The sequence below is a fragment of the Puma concolor genome, chromosome C1 (genome assembly GCF_028749965.1).
Source record: "Puma concolor isolate L17-30 chromosome C1, mPumCon1.1.hap2, whole genome shotgun sequence".
Classification (NCBI taxonomy): domain Eukaryota; kingdom Metazoa; phylum Chordata; class Mammalia; order Carnivora; family Felidae; genus Puma; species Puma concolor.
In genome coordinates this window covers 194520097-194535462 of record NC_141674.1, presented here as the reverse complement: position 1 = coordinate 194535462, position 15366 = coordinate 194520097, and the positions used below count along the sequence as shown (strand labels likewise).

The window sequence follows — 15366 nt, the reverse complement described above, 5'->3', positions numbered from 1 at the left end:
ACTTTTTTTTTTTTCACGTTTATTCATTTTTGAGTGACAGAGAGAGACAGGGCGTTGAGTGGGGGAGGGGCAGAGAGAGAGGGAGACACAGAATCCAAAGCAGGCTCCAGGCTCCGAGCTGTCAGCACAGGACCCAACGTGGGACTCAAACTCATGAACTGTGAGATCATGACCTGAGCCAACATTGGACACTTGACCAACTGAGCCACCCAGGCACCCCTAGACGGGCCCTTTAAACTACTGTTCAGTAAAATGAATGCTGTGCCCTCTGATGCAAACTTTCTATGAGGGCCAAGTCCAGAGAAGCCGGACTACCAGAAGCCTTTCTCGCTCTACTTATTCTCTGCTATCTAGCAATCAGTGGCTAATCTGCTTGTTCAAAGACTGCCTTGACATTTGAGTAAAGGAAAGTGAAGCAGAAGCACCATGAGGACCCACCCTTTGAGGTTAGATTTTGCATCAGAACGATCCGAGTGAAGTATTTATTGTGCAAACATGTGAAATCTCTGTACAGAGAAGGAAAGAGAAAGTCAGGCCCAGGGCCTGCTGATGCCACCCTGAAGGGCCATGCGGTATCTGAAAGGGCAAGGGTCTTTGGAGCCAGACAACTGGATTGGAACTAGCTTTGGATCGCAAGCCTGCCATATGCTGGCAATATAACCTTTGATATTGAGGTTTTTCAGTCTCCAGGGAAAGGAGAAATCATCTCATCTTAGCAACATCATGAAGGTCAAACAAGAGGATGCCTGTCACCCATTCAGCATGTGGTAGCTGCTCAATACATAGTTGTTCATTCCCTCCTCACCCTCATTGGGCCATGGAAATTTCTTTCATGCCTGCAACGTGCCCTAACTTCAGGGTTTGCTTCGTTTTTCTTTCAGCATTAATGACGTAACTCATTTCTCAGAGTTGCTTTAGCTACCTAAAAAAATGCCCTTAATATGAAACTCCTATTAAAATTTTTTTTTAATGTTCACTTATTTTTGAAAGAGAGAAAGAGACAGAGCACAAGCAGGGGAGGGGCAGAGAGAGAGGGAGACACAGAATGCGAAGCAGGCTCCAGGCTCTGAGCTGTCGGCACAGAGCCCGACGTGGGGCTCGAACCCACAACCATGAGATCATGACCTGAGCTGAAGTCGGACGCTTAACCAACTGAGCCACCCAGGCACCCCTGGAACTTCTATTTTAAAAGTCTGTGCTCCATTTGATCATGTCTATGTCTGTAATACAATCAAGTGGGTTTCTTTCTTTTTTTAATGTTTATTATATCTTGAGAGAAAGAGCACAAGCAGGGGAGGGGCAAAGAGAGAGAGGGAGAGAGAATACCAGGCAGGCTCCTTGCGGTCAATGCAGAGCCTGACCTGGGGGCTTGATCCCAGGAACCATGAGATTGTGACCTGAGCTGAAAGCAAGAGTCAGATGCTCAACTGACTGAGCCACTGAGGCGCCCCCCACAGGGGTTTATCTCTGATGAAATTAGTGGCCTCAGGCACTTCCATAATATGACTGGCATCAGAACTATTTTTGGCATCAGAAGCTGTTCTTTGTTTGTTTGTTCAATTACAGACAACTCTAGTGTTCTACAAATTCACATATACTGCAAAATGCACACTCACACCCACTGAAAAAACCTGTTTTAGGAGAAAACTTCTCCATCCAGCCTTCTGTTCGGCTTTCCATTGCTCCTTATTCCGTTCTGTAAATACAGGTTTATATTTAGCCCTTTTTTTGATTCCCCATATGTTCCTTCTAAAAACATTCCCTGTTAAGGGATTTTCCCTAGTTGATCTCTTGGAGAACCACTGAGTGAACACGACCCTGTGTAGGTATGACTGAGGTTTGCATGCTGGCGGCCTCACAAATAAACCAAGAGTCAAGGAAGCTCCGACAACAAAATTGTGCCCCATAGCTCTCCCTCTTTTGTGGAAAACTTGCTGCTGATGGAGCAGAGGGTCAAACACCGTGTGTGTGGAGGCCGATTTCATGCCCTTTTCCCCATGTCTGTTCTGTGGGGAGTGGGCAGCCAGAGGGTGGGAAAGGTCAGGTCACAGCATCACAGACGCCAGGTAGCCAGCGTATCAGCAGGGAGAGGCCAGGGCCAGCAGCAGGGCAGGCTGCAGTTCCCAGTTCCCAGCCCTGTCAGGGCTCTGACTCCAGCCCTGCAGCTCTCTGAAGGCCCTGCCTTGGCCACCTCGCTGGCCTCAGCCTGCCCCTGCACTCGGGGAAGCAGCTTACTCTTAGCCAAAAGGACAGGCAGGGAGAGGGAAAGGGCTTTGGAGCCGTTGACACTGGCCCTGCAATCCCTCCACTGGCCCCATCGAATCAATCACTCGGGGCCTCGGTTTCTTCATCTCTCAAGGGGTTAACGTTACATACTTGGCACAGTTGGGAATGTGTGTGGCTCTTACCAGCACTCAATGAACAAGCTTATGCCTCCGTGACTGGCCCCCAGACTCTACTGGTGGCCAGTCTATGTTGGGGCTCTCTCTTGTTTTCCTGCAAGTTTAGTGCCTATATCATAAAGTACATCTTGGATTCCCTTTCAGTTCTTTGTCTTTTTATTCTATTGTTCTTGTTTTCAATGCCTTTCATTCCAGTTGATTTACCCCAGTGAGTGCTGCTTCTTTCTTTCCAGAAACTTTGTTTCCATGGTTGCTGAAGGTTGCCACACTTACTTACCTTGATCTAAGGGCCCCCTGAAGAAAATCACCACAAGCATGGGAGCACATCCCGAGTTCTATGCTTACCTGGTCGAGACAAGGAATCTTCCTCCAGCCTTCACCAGCCCCAGTGCCTTTGAGGGCCAGGTCAGTGAGGAGTGCTCCCTCCCTCCTCTGGCAGTTCCTTGACTGCCATGCTCTCTGCCCTCTGACACGCTCCGCGAAGACAAAACTCCTGACATGTGGATCGGTTCTGTCCCTTTTCTCCTGGGGGGGCAGGCGCGCACGCAGAACCTCAGCTCTCTGCCGCTGCTCCGTGCTGTAAGAATGACGTGGGAGGCCTGTCCTGATCCAGCGACCCCTGAACGCAGCCGGCTGAGTCAGCTTGGTTTTGCCTGACATAAGCCATGCCTTCCAACTGCTTCGTTCTCAGTGAATAAAGGAGACGTTTTTTGCTTCCAGTTTTATATACTGTTTTATTTCTCAGTTTGTTTAGGACCCAAGGAACAGCAGAGATGCTATTTATTGGGGGTCCCTTCACAAACCCCAACAGTATTGTCAGTGAATGAAGGCGGCTAAGGGCAAAGCAATAAGGAATGGGGATGGGGGGGGGGGTATTGCGGCAAACTGAAGAGAAAGCGTACCGTCCAGTGAGGGCAGGGCCGGCTCAGCTCTAGCTCATCGCTATCTTGGGCATTTGGACCCACTTTGGCCAGATATTTCAAAATTTTTAAAGAAAGCCCGAGACCCTGATTTTTACCTGATACCTCCCTACTCTTAAATGTTGACAATAAAACTAAAAAAACAAAACACCATGGTGTCGGAGATACAAAAGGCCTCTGTAGGCCAAAGCTGTCTGAAGGTTGTGGACAGCTGCCTGCGTCCTGCCCTGGACCCTCAGGGCCCCATCCTCTCTGGTCACATGTGCACGTGACTCTACCTCCATCATCCCACCTGGAAAACATCCTTATACCCATCAGGAAACTCCAAATGCCCTGTGTCTTCTGAGGAGGGGCACTGCTGTGAGTTATTTACATGAGAGAGGGAGGGCAGAGAGAGAGAGAGAGGGAGAGAGAGAATCCCAAGCAGGTTCTGAGCTGCGGGCAGAGAGCCCAACTCGGGGCTCAAACTCATGAAACTGTGAGATCATGACCTGAGTGGAAGCCAAAAGTCATCTGCTTAAGGGATTGAACCACCGGGTGCCCCATGACCTCTTTTGATCTCATGTAAAATGTATCCACTTTGATGGTTACACATAAATTAACAAGCACAGGCAAATGAAAGGCCATTGGTTCCATCTCTTTCCCCAGAATCATCAAAAGATAAAGTTAACAGTTCCTTACCCAAACGGCACCACCCCATGGGTATTGCTGAACCCCAGGATGTTAAAACATGTGTAAAAGATGAAAGCTGTTACGAACTCTTAGGCACCGTTGACTCAGAAGTGTCTAATAAGTGGAATCTGAATTAAACACCTTTGAAGTAAGGTGGGCAGTAATGTGGTATGATGGTTCTGGTTCTGAATCGTAACATTCATTCGTTCGTTCATTCATTCAACAGATATTTACTCAGCAGTTCTTTCAATACCATAGCTGTGTTTTCGAAACCCACCGGGAGGCAGCACTGAAAACTTCTCCCCAAGTTGCTGCCTCCATTGTGCTGAAGAAGGAGAACATGGGGCTCAGGGGCCAAAAGGCTGTGAACAGGTGTTCCTTCCCTGGCAGAATGAAAAACCCACACGTTGCTATTATGTTGCACATTCCCTCAGAGCACGCTGCTGGGGGTTCCCCTCTGCTCTGCGGCAGCGAGGCCCTATGAAAACTTGGACACTGAGAAGCTACAGAACTTGAGAAGGACCGTGGTGAATGTGGTAATGCCAGGACTATATACACTCATCTTTTACTGACACCAATCCGATCTTTATTCCTTAGGCTTCGTGCATGTGCTTAAGACCGTCACTGTTTGAGTGTAGATGAGTGGCATCCAGGGCAGCCAGCCTCACCCCACGGTGTCACGCAGGGCTCTGTGGCTCCCACAGAGGGGCTGGGTAGATGATGCAGAGACGTTTCTCCCACCTGCTGTGAGCTGTTAGTGGGGTTTGGGGACCACAAAGGTTTCGGTGGGACTTAGTCTTCACAGTGGTCTCATGCCATGTCCCCCTTGATTGAGGCTGGTCTCTGGAAAGTTTCTCCCCTTGGCCGGGGATGGGGGTCAGGGTGCGGGGGTGAGGGAGGCTTTTGCATTTTCTATTCCGTGGCTGGGAATGCCTCCCTGCCCCCACCTTTAGGGAGCCTTTTCCTTCAAATCTTCTACTCTCTGAAACTTCTAATCTTTTATTTTTTAATTATTTATTTATTTATTTATTTATTTAAACATTTATTTTTGGGAAGAGAGACACAGAGCATGAGTGGAGGAGGAGGAGAGAGAGAGGGAGACACAGAATCTGAAACAGGCTCCAGGCTCTGAGCTGTCAGCACAGAGCCCGATGTGGGGCTCAAACTCATGGACCATGAGATCATGACCTGAGCCGAAGTCGGATGCTTAACCGACTGAGCCACCCAGGCACCTCAACTAATCTTTTAAACTTCCATTGAAATGTCACCCCCTTAGAGTCCTCTCCTTCCACTCACATGGCTGGTCCTTGTGTATTAGTGAAGAGAGGCCAGGCAATAAACATTGCAATAGTGAGTAAACTCCAAAATTTCAGTGGTTTACCACAACAAAGGTTTATTTCTTGCTCACGTCACAATCCAGGGACTCAGAAATCCAGCTCCTCCAGTTTGTCCGCCTCTGAGGGTGTGAAATGGGAAGAGAGGGCTCTGGGGTGAGGAACGTGACATGACCCTCATCCTAGTGGCCACAGCCCAGCTACACGGCCCCAAGTTACCTGGGAGGGGGCTGGGAAAGCCCTTCCCTTACAGAGATTATTTCAGTTAATCCTCACAGCAAGCCTCTGAGGTCAATGGGAATAGCCTGTTCATTTTATAGACAGGATACTGAGGTTGAGAAGTTACATGACTCCCTCAAGGCCATGCAGCTAAGTGGCAGACCTGGGATTAGAACCCAGGACACCAGCTTCCAGAGTCCCCTCAGACACAAACTCTTGTGTTGCCTATGTTGCTTCCATGTTAAAGAGAACAGGAAAATTGATAACATATCTAATATATATATATATTTAGTGTTAGAAGCTCAGAGTTTTACAAGTATTCTTGTTATTTATTCCTTAAAAGCAGTAGTTTGGACAAAAAACACAGTTTTGCTATGCAGATGTAGGAATGGTTTAGATGAATGGTTCTCAAAGTCTGGACTTCAGCTCCTGGGGAATCCTGAGACCTTTCTAGAGAATCCACAAGATCAAGACGATTTTCATAATAATACTAAGATGTTTGGTATTTTGCTCATTCTCTCAAGAGTATACTATGGAGTCTTCCAGAAGTGCTCTACACACGATGATGTCATTGCTGTGATGCTAATGTGTAACAGAAGTCAAATTGTTACCTTAAAATGAATTAACAATATAATCTACTGTGTTGGGCTTTTTTTATAATTTTTTGTAATGGTTACTTATTTTTGAGCAAGTGAGCGAGTGAGAGAGAGAGAGAGAGAGAGAGAGAGACAGAGTGTGAGTGGGGGAGGGGCAGAGAGCGAGGGAGACACAGAAGCTGAAGCAGGTTCCAGGCTCTGAGCTGTCAGCACAGAACCCGACACGGGGCTCAAACCCACGAACCGTGAGATCACGACCCGAACTGAAGTCGGACGCCTAACTGACTGAGCCACCCAGGAGCCCCACTGCATTAAGTTTTAATTTCTTAAAACTTAAAATTTCTAATATGATAAATATCAGTAGATAGAACCCATACAAAGAAAAGTTCTTTGGGGTCCTTAATAATTTTAAAGAGCATAAAGGATCTCGAGACCAAAATGTTTGAGAAGTGCTACTGGGTTAGAAGTTAAAGGCAATGTGTTTACTGATAACACTTTAAACTCTAGTGTATAGTAATTAAGAGTCTCAGATTAAAAAATATCTTCTGAGGGGCACCTGGGTGGCTCAGTCAGTTAAGCATCTGACTTTGGCTGAGGTCATAATCTCGCAGTTTGTGGGTTCGAAGCCCGCATCAGGCTCTGTGCTGACAGCTGGGAGCCTGAAGCCTGCTTCAGATCTGTGTCTCCTTCTCTCTCTGCCTCTCCCCGGCTCACGCTCTTTCTCTGTCTCTCAAAAATAAATAAATGTTAAAAAAAAAAATCTTTTGAAAATGTCTATGTCTCAATTTATCTTTCTACTCTTTTAAAAATTTTTTTACTTTTTTATTTTAGAGACAGAGTGTGCACACATCGGGGAAGGGCACAGGGAGACAGGGAAAGAATCTCAAACAGGCTTCCTGCTCAGCGAGGAGCCCAATGCGGACTCCATCCCACGACCCTGGGATCATGACCTGAGCCAAAATCAAGAGTTGGACACTCAACTGACTGTATTACCCAGGCGCCCCTCAATTTCTTTATCTTTAAAATGAGGTTATAGTACAACTATAATACTAATCTATATTATGTTAAATAAAACATTAACCCAAAACCTTCATCATAGTAGCTTGGATTAGAATCAAGCATTCTAAAAAATACGGAGAGGAACATTAACAATAAATTTAAAGAAATTTCTTCAACTTTCTGTTCCTTTTCTCAGCTCCATGCTTTCTCAATAATAGTAGAAAAATGTGTCCAATTTGCTTTCACAACATTCAGTCCCTGAAGGCTTATACTTTTTGGAGATTAGTAGTCTAACCAATTTGTCTTGGCCCACATTAGTGAAAAAAATCACCACAGGTGAAATTTCACGGTAACAAAATTCATTTTAACTGCATACTGTGTAGACAGCTCTTGAACTTGGGTGATGGTTTGGTGTTGTCTCATGCTGCTATCATTATGGCAAATTTCAGTTTAAATAAATCAAGTGGCCACTCTCTTCCTGTTCACTGCAGTGGCTATACAATGCCACAATGGCTTGATATTTATAGTCCATTTTACCTTCACATAGAGGGTTACCCATGTGAGCAGATCATTCACTGTAATAGAATCCAATGTCAAAAGAACTTGATATTTATAATCCCTGTTGCTTTAACAGAAGTGGAACACAGAGTAGGCCATTTACAAAATGACAGATAAGACCTGCCTAAGCGCACAATAATGTTTTGATTTAAGGCTGTTAACAGAGTGGATTTATTTAAAGTGTTCTTGTTTTTGGAAATTTTAAGATTCTAAATGAGAAATGGAAAAAAGTAAACCAGAATAGTCAAATACTGCTGAGTTAATAATAGATGGTCTTATTAAGAGATTACTATATGCAGGGGTGCCTGCGTGGCTCAGTCGGCTAAGCGTCTGACTTTGGCTCAGGTCATGATCTCACAGTTCGTGGGTTTGAGCCCCGTGTTGGGCTCTGTGCTGACAGCTCGGAGCCTGGAGCCTGCTTCAGATTCTGTGTCTCCCTCTCTCTCTGCTCCTCCCCCACTCACACTCTGTCTCTCTCAAAAATGAATAAACATTAAAAAAATTTTTTTAAAAAGATTACATGCAGGTATTGTATGTGGTGATTGATGTTTTAGCTCACTGACCACCCCCTCCTCCAAACAGTCCAATGATGTGGGCATTACTATCATTCTACTTTCACAAAAGGAAGGAAACAGATCTTTGCAGGATTTCAACTCAGACACTATGATCCAATAACCCACATTCTCAACCACTATCCTATTCCAGTTTCCACTACAAAATGGTGAGTTTTAGTCAAATCCAGAGTTAAAAAAAAAAACGTTTTTCGTTGAATTTTTGTCCTCATTTGTTCTTGCTGCTTTGGCTGTTATGGGTTGAATGGTGTCCTCTCAAAAGATATGCTGAAGCCTTAACATCCAGGACCTGTGAATGTGACCTTATTTGGAAATGGGGTCTTTGCAGATTTACTTAAAGATGAGGTCGTACTGCATTAGGGTGAGCCCTAAATCCAATGACTGGTGTCCTTATAAAGACTAGGAGAGTTGGAGACAGAGCCCCAGGGTGAAGACGGCCACACGAAGATGGAGGCAGAGGCCTGGGGTACGCTGCCACAAGGCAAGGAAGGCCACAGGCCACAAGAAGCTGGAAGAGGCAAGGATGATTCTTCCCATAGAGCCTTTGGAGGGGCTATGGCTGGCCTACACCTCGATTTCAGACTCAGCCTCCAGAACTGGGAGGCTGTATTTTGTAAGTTACCCAGTTAGTGGTCCCTTATTATGGCAGCTCTCGGCAACTAATACACTGACTTCATGGGCTGGAGGCCCAGCTAAACCAAGACCCTAAGACTGAGGTCTCAACTGCAGTCCTGTGCCCAGCACAGAGTAGATGCCCCCTGGAGAGATCCCCTTCAAACCAACAGATGACAGGACTAAACTGAGCTAATAATTTGGTATGAGCTCTAAAACTATTTTGAAGGTCTAGTTTTATAGTGAGATCATGGAGAATATTAAAAAAAAAAAAAAGAGAGAGAGAGAGAGATACTGCCTTAATTATTTTCTGGAACAAGGCAGAATATAAAGGAAAACAAATGAGGTCTTTGAATTTTGATGCAGTGAACTTGTAGGTAATGGAGAACCACTAAAATGCATAGCTATAAAGATCATGTGCGGGCCGAGTGATGGCAGTGGGCTTCTAGAAGGAGAGGTGGCAGGGTCATCCAGCAAGACAGGGCACTGACCCATGGGGTGGCGGGGTGCTGGCTGGGGAGTCAGGCCTCAGGCAGGCAGCCAAGCAGTACTCCAGTGTGTGTGTGTGTTGTTTGTTTTTAATTAATTAATTTTTGAGAGAGAGAGAGAGGAGAGAGAGTGCGCACGCAAGCAAGCAGGGGAGGGCAGAGAGAGAGGGAGACACAGAATCCAAAGCAGGCTCCAGGCTCTGAGCTGTCAACACAGAACCGGACAGGGGCTCAAACTCACCAATGGTGAGATCATGACCTAAGCCGAAGCTGGAGCCACCCAGGTGCCCCCCCAACCTCCCAACTCTTGCACTGCACTGCGGTGGAGGTGGCACTTTTGGTATAGGGAGGGGCCACCTCTTCCTCCTAGAATAGGCAAAAAGATGTCTCCGGAGATCATGCTTCCATTCCACCAACATTTATCAAAGTCTGTGCTAACTCTGGTCATCTGTTGACAGTGAGTGTGGAGAGGAGACTTTTGTCTTTCAAACACATGTTCATCTGCTAGGATCGTTATCTGTTGTTTGGCAAGTACGACAGTAAGCTAGCTATGGCTAAATTATACACCGGGATCTTACAGAATGTTTACATTGGTCTACTCTGCACTTTCTAAAAACAAACAACAGAAAACATACTACTCATCATAACTCTTGTGTGCATCAGGCACTCAAGCCAGCTTAAGCAAGAGAAGGGAATGTATCATCGGGTTACACTTGTGGCCCATGGGCCCTGGGAACCCAGGTGCAGCCAGGAAAGGCTGTGGACAGGAGAGCCCCCAGCTGCTCTCTGCAACCCCATACACACTCCACGCACACCATGCTGATGGACTTTACATCTCCTTTGTTCAAGGGTCCAGCCCAGACTGAATGCGTCAGGATTGTTTTGCTTCTGCAGGGGACAAAAGAAAGCAGTTCAACCTGGCTTAAGCTAATTAGGGAATTGAACAGCTCAAATAACTGAAAATTCCCAGCCAGCTGGATCCTGGTGGTCACAGGGCACTGTAAGAGGCAGCCTCCCCCTCCTCTGCTGGCTCAGCCCTCTTGGGACCAGGTGACCAACAGGACCTCCAGACTTTATATCCTTTGCCAACACTCTGCTTTTTGGAGAGTCCCAGCAGGTAAGCCCAGCTTTGGTCACATGCCCGCTTCTGGACCACCCACAGGCAGGTGGAAGGAAATGCTCATTGCCCAGGCCTGGAGCCGGGGTCAAGGTCAGCCCTACCCCAAACATATTAAGAGCAAATGCTACATGAAGTTGACTGTTGGGTATGGTACTTTAGATAAGTTAAATTGTTTCAAACTCAGCATCATGTCTGTTTACTAATTGAATCGACACTTTATCCCCTTTTATAGGTGGGGAAATTGAGGCACTTATGAATGCGTCTTGGTCAAGGCCTCAGAGTTGTAAGCTGCAAGAGCTGGGGTTTGACCTAGACTCCCAGGCCACAAAGGCCGGGCTCTTGACCACTAGCAGAAGGGATCTGCTACCAGCCAAATGGGACATGGATGCTGGGCTGATCACAATAACAGATGTCCAATAGCCATTCTGAACTCTCGCTCTGTGGAGAGAACTACGTCCCCAGCCTGCTGGCCCAGGGTGATATCATGTTGTACCAAGGTGGCTGCTTCTGCTATGACCTAGTACATGGACTAGTTCCAAAAAACAGAAGGGACAATACAATAAGCACCCTTCCATCATTATTCTCTGGGGAGGTGGTCGGGAAAAGGCAATTTGATCATGGGGATAAAAAGAAAAAGCTATCAACCCTAGGCCTCTGGGTGTACTTACTTATATTTTATCCCATCCAAAGTTTTGTCTCCTACAAGGGCGTGCATGGGAATGAAGAGGCCAACAGTCTAGGCCAACAGTCTGCATAGGGAGCCCACTGAGCTGGAGGAGACGCCCAAACACGTTCCCTTTTCAGTTGTCTGGGTCCAGGAGGGGACCCAGAAAAGAAGCCCAGTTCCCCTTGCTGTTAGGAAAAAGCACAATCATTTACAGATTGTTATGGTTGAACTGCACTTTGAAATTTGGATCATGGAGAAAGTGAATCTATTTTTTGCATATCCCCAGCAAGACTGTCAGGAGAACTGTCTTCAGGTCTTAGAATCCCGGATGGATAAAGGTGGTCTGTAGTCTTAGCTGATGCTGCCACTGGGGGCCCAGGAGTCATTATGAGCTAGGCAGAGCTCCAAAACAAGATCTACTTTACTGGAAAGCTAAACTACGCCACCCACTCAAAACTTCTACCTAATGCTTGAAATTTCCATCTCTTTCACACCTGTGTTCTGTCAGCTTCTGCTATTCGATGTACTGAGAAAAAGTGAACGACAGCTTCTAGATAAATTGTAAGTAAATACAATCAGACAAACGTCCTATGTGAGTGGAGTGCTGGAGAGGTTGTGAAGGTTTTGTTTTGTAAAGCCTTCGGTGTGATTTGAGAATCAACAGCAGAGAGGAGGGAGAAGGAAGGAAGGAGGGGCCAGGCTTTATATGTGAGGAGCCTGGGGTCTAGGGAGCTTTAGGAGTTACTTGTCATCCCAATTAAAGTATTAGAGGCAGAATTTACATTTTCACCATCTTTCTTGTGCCCCATCCTGGTTCCCCACAGGAAAGGGACAAAGAGAGAGAAGAAGGAAATGAGAGGAAAGCTGAGAGGCAGTAGCAGCACAGAGACGTAGAGGAGGTAAGAGAGAAAGGAGACCCCAGGAGAGGGAAAAGGAGAGGGAGACAAGCCCAGACAAGAAAAAATAATATTGAAGGAGAAGGCAGTTGGAGGACTGCCTCCCTCACTTCAGACTTACTATAAGCTGCAATAATCAAGACAGAGAAGTACTGGTGAAAGAACAGACCAACAGATTAGTGGAATGGAGAGCCCACAAACAGACCTACATAAATATAATCAACTGATCTTGGACAAAGATCTTGGAAATGACAATACAATGAAGAAAAGACAGTCTTTTCAACAAATGGTGCTGGAACAACTGGACATCCACATGCAAAAACATGAGTCTAGACACAGACCTTGCACCCTGCATAAAAATTAACTGAAAATGGACCACAAACCTAAATTAAAATGCAAAGCAATAAAACTACAAGATAACACAACAGAAAATGCAGATAACCTTGGATTTGGCGATGCCTTTTTAGATGCAATGCCAAAGGCAATATCCATGAAAGTAAGAATTGGTAAGGTGGACTTTATTATAACAAAAATTTCTGCTCTGCAAAAGACACTGTCAAGAGAATTAAAAGACCAGCCACAGACTTGGAGAAAATATTTGCAAAAGACATATCTGATAGAAGATTGTTATCCAAAATATACAAAGAACTCTTAAAACTCAACAATAAGCAAATCATCAGATTAAAAATGGAGGGTGCCTGGGTGGCTCAGGCAGTTAAGCATCTGACTTCAGCTCTGGTCACGATCTCATGGTTCATGGGTTCAGCCTCACATCGGGCTCTGTGCTAACAGCTCAGAGCCTGGAGCCTGCTTCAGATTCTGTTTCTCCCTCTCTCTCTGCCCCTCCCCCCCCCCCCTCAAAAAGATGAATAAACATTAAAAAATTAAAAAAAAAAAGGGCCAAACAACAGGTACATGAAAAGATGCTCGGCATCACTACTCATCAGGGAAATGCAAATCAAAAGCATTCTGAGATATCACCACACATCTGTTAGAGTGGCAACTACCAAAAAGACAAGTGATAACAAGTGTTGGAGAGGATGTGGAGAAAAGGGAACCTTAGTGCACTGTTGGTGGGAATACAATTTGGTACAGCCACTACGGAAAACAATATGAACAGTGTGGAAAGCTCCTCAAAAAGTTAAGCAGAGAGATACCTGTGATCCGGTAATCCCGCTTCTGGGTTTATATCTGAAGGAAACAAAATCGCTATCTTGAAAAGATACCTGCACCCTCATTATTTACAGCATTGCAAATATTACTTATTGCAGCATCATTTACAATGTCCGAGACATGGAAACCTAGTTCTGTTGACAGACGAATGAATAAAGAAAATGTGGTGTATGGTGTGACATATATATCATATAATATATATGTATTAGAATATTATTCATCCATAAAAAGGAAGGAAATCCTGCTATTGGCAACAACACGGTTGGGTCTTGAGGACCCTATGCTAAGTGATGGAAGCTAGACTAACACTCTGTAATATGACTTATATGTGGTATCTATTTTTGAAAAAGCCAAACTCATAGAAACACAGAGTGGAATGATGGTTGCCAGGAGCTGGGGGTGGGGGAAACGAGGAGATGCTGTTCAGAGGGTACAAAGTTATAGGATGAATAAATTCTAGGCATCTAATATTCAGCATGGTGATTACAGTTAACGATACTGTATTATGTACTGGATAGTTGCTAAGACCGTAAATCTTAAATGCTCTCACCACACACATGCACAAAATTATAACTATGTGAGATGGTGGATGTGTTAACTAACCTTACTGTAGTCATCATTTTGCAGTACATACATGTATCAAATCATCACCCTGTGTACCTTCAACTTAAATATGTCAATGATATCTCAAAAAAGCTGCAAAATAAATAAGATAGGATAAAGAAAAAAGTGGGTCAAAGACTTAGCAGACACTTCATTAAAGAAGACACACAGTGGCAAATAAGTATATGAAAAGATGCTCCACAACCATAGGTCATTGGGGGATTGCAAATTATGACAACCACAACACACCCACCAGAATGGCTAAAATTCACAACACTGACAACGCCTGAATACTGACAAGGATGTGGGGCAAGAGGAACTCCAGGAACTGTCATTCGTTGCCAGTGGGAATGCAAAATGGTACGACCAGTTGGGAAGTCTGGTGGCTTCTTATAAAACTCAACATTCCTTTACCATAAGATCCAGTAATCGCACTCTTTTGTATGGACCTATCATAGGAGTTGAGTAAAAAGATCAGGGGTTATGGAGGAGGGAGGGAGATAAATGGGTGGAGCACGGGTTTTTTTAGGGAAGTGACACTTCTCTACATGATGCTATAATGGTGGATATATGCCATCATAGATTTGTCCAAACTCATAAAATGCTCAATACCAAGAACGAACCCTAAGATAAACTATGGACTTTGGGTGATAGTGATGTGTCAATGGAGGTTAATGAATTGTAAAAATGTCCCACTTTGCTAGGGGATATTGATAATGGGGGGAGGCTCTGCATGTGCTGGGGCTGGGAGTGAATGGGAAATCTGCACCTTCTTTCCAATTTTGTTGTGAACTTAAGACTGCTTCAAAAATAAATTCTCTTACAGAAAAATTTTTTAAATAAAAATAAACTGAGCAAAGAAAAAAAAAAGTTGGTAAAAGACCTTCACTGCTGGTCTTGGAAGTTCACTTAAGTCCGCTTTGCAGCCCCAGCCTTCTGTTGGAAGGTTAAAGAAATGCCTACAGAGGCCGGCACGCCCCCTGCAGGAGGGGAGGGGTGAGGTGAGGCGAGGGGATGGTTTAGGGTTGGCCTGAGGTTCTTAGAGCGGGTCTCAAGCGGAATTACCAGGAAGCTCTTAAAAGTACCAGTGCTCCGGTCTCCTCACACTGAGACTTTCCCTTGGCAGAGTCCAGGCAGGGGGACGTGAAAAGCGCTCTCCTACATTCTAACGTGCAGCCGCGTCTGAGAATCGCCGTGACCGAGCGGCGGTGGGTGGGGGACGGGGCTGGAGGTCAGAGTACTGGAAAGAAAGGATACCTTTCCCGAGAAGAGGACACCGCTGCCCGCGCGGTCGCACGCTTGGGTGCTCACTCCAGCCGCGCTTTCCAAGGGCCAGCAGCCTAGGTCAGTGGCTTTCACGTCAAACACAGGTGTCGCATCGGCAGGTGCACCAACGTGGGCACTGGAAGGAGGGTGACTAGAGCCTTGGGACTGCAGCAACGCCCGGGACCGGGTGTGGGGCCAATTGCGCGTCCCCCGGCTTCCCTGCGCCCCCGGAGCCCGTTTTACTATGGAGGCCCAGGCGCCGCGTGCGG

At 45.8% G+C, this 15366-nt stretch overlaps 1 long non-coding RNA gene across 1 annotated transcript in view; it reads right to left on the bottom strand.

Annotated features, from left to right (window-relative positions):
* The window catches only part of LOC147578647 (uncharacterized), a 29231-nt gene that overhangs the window by 13108 nt on the left and 757 nt on the right, over nucleotides 1-15366 (bottom strand). The gene's annotated exons all lie outside the window — the stretch shown is intronic.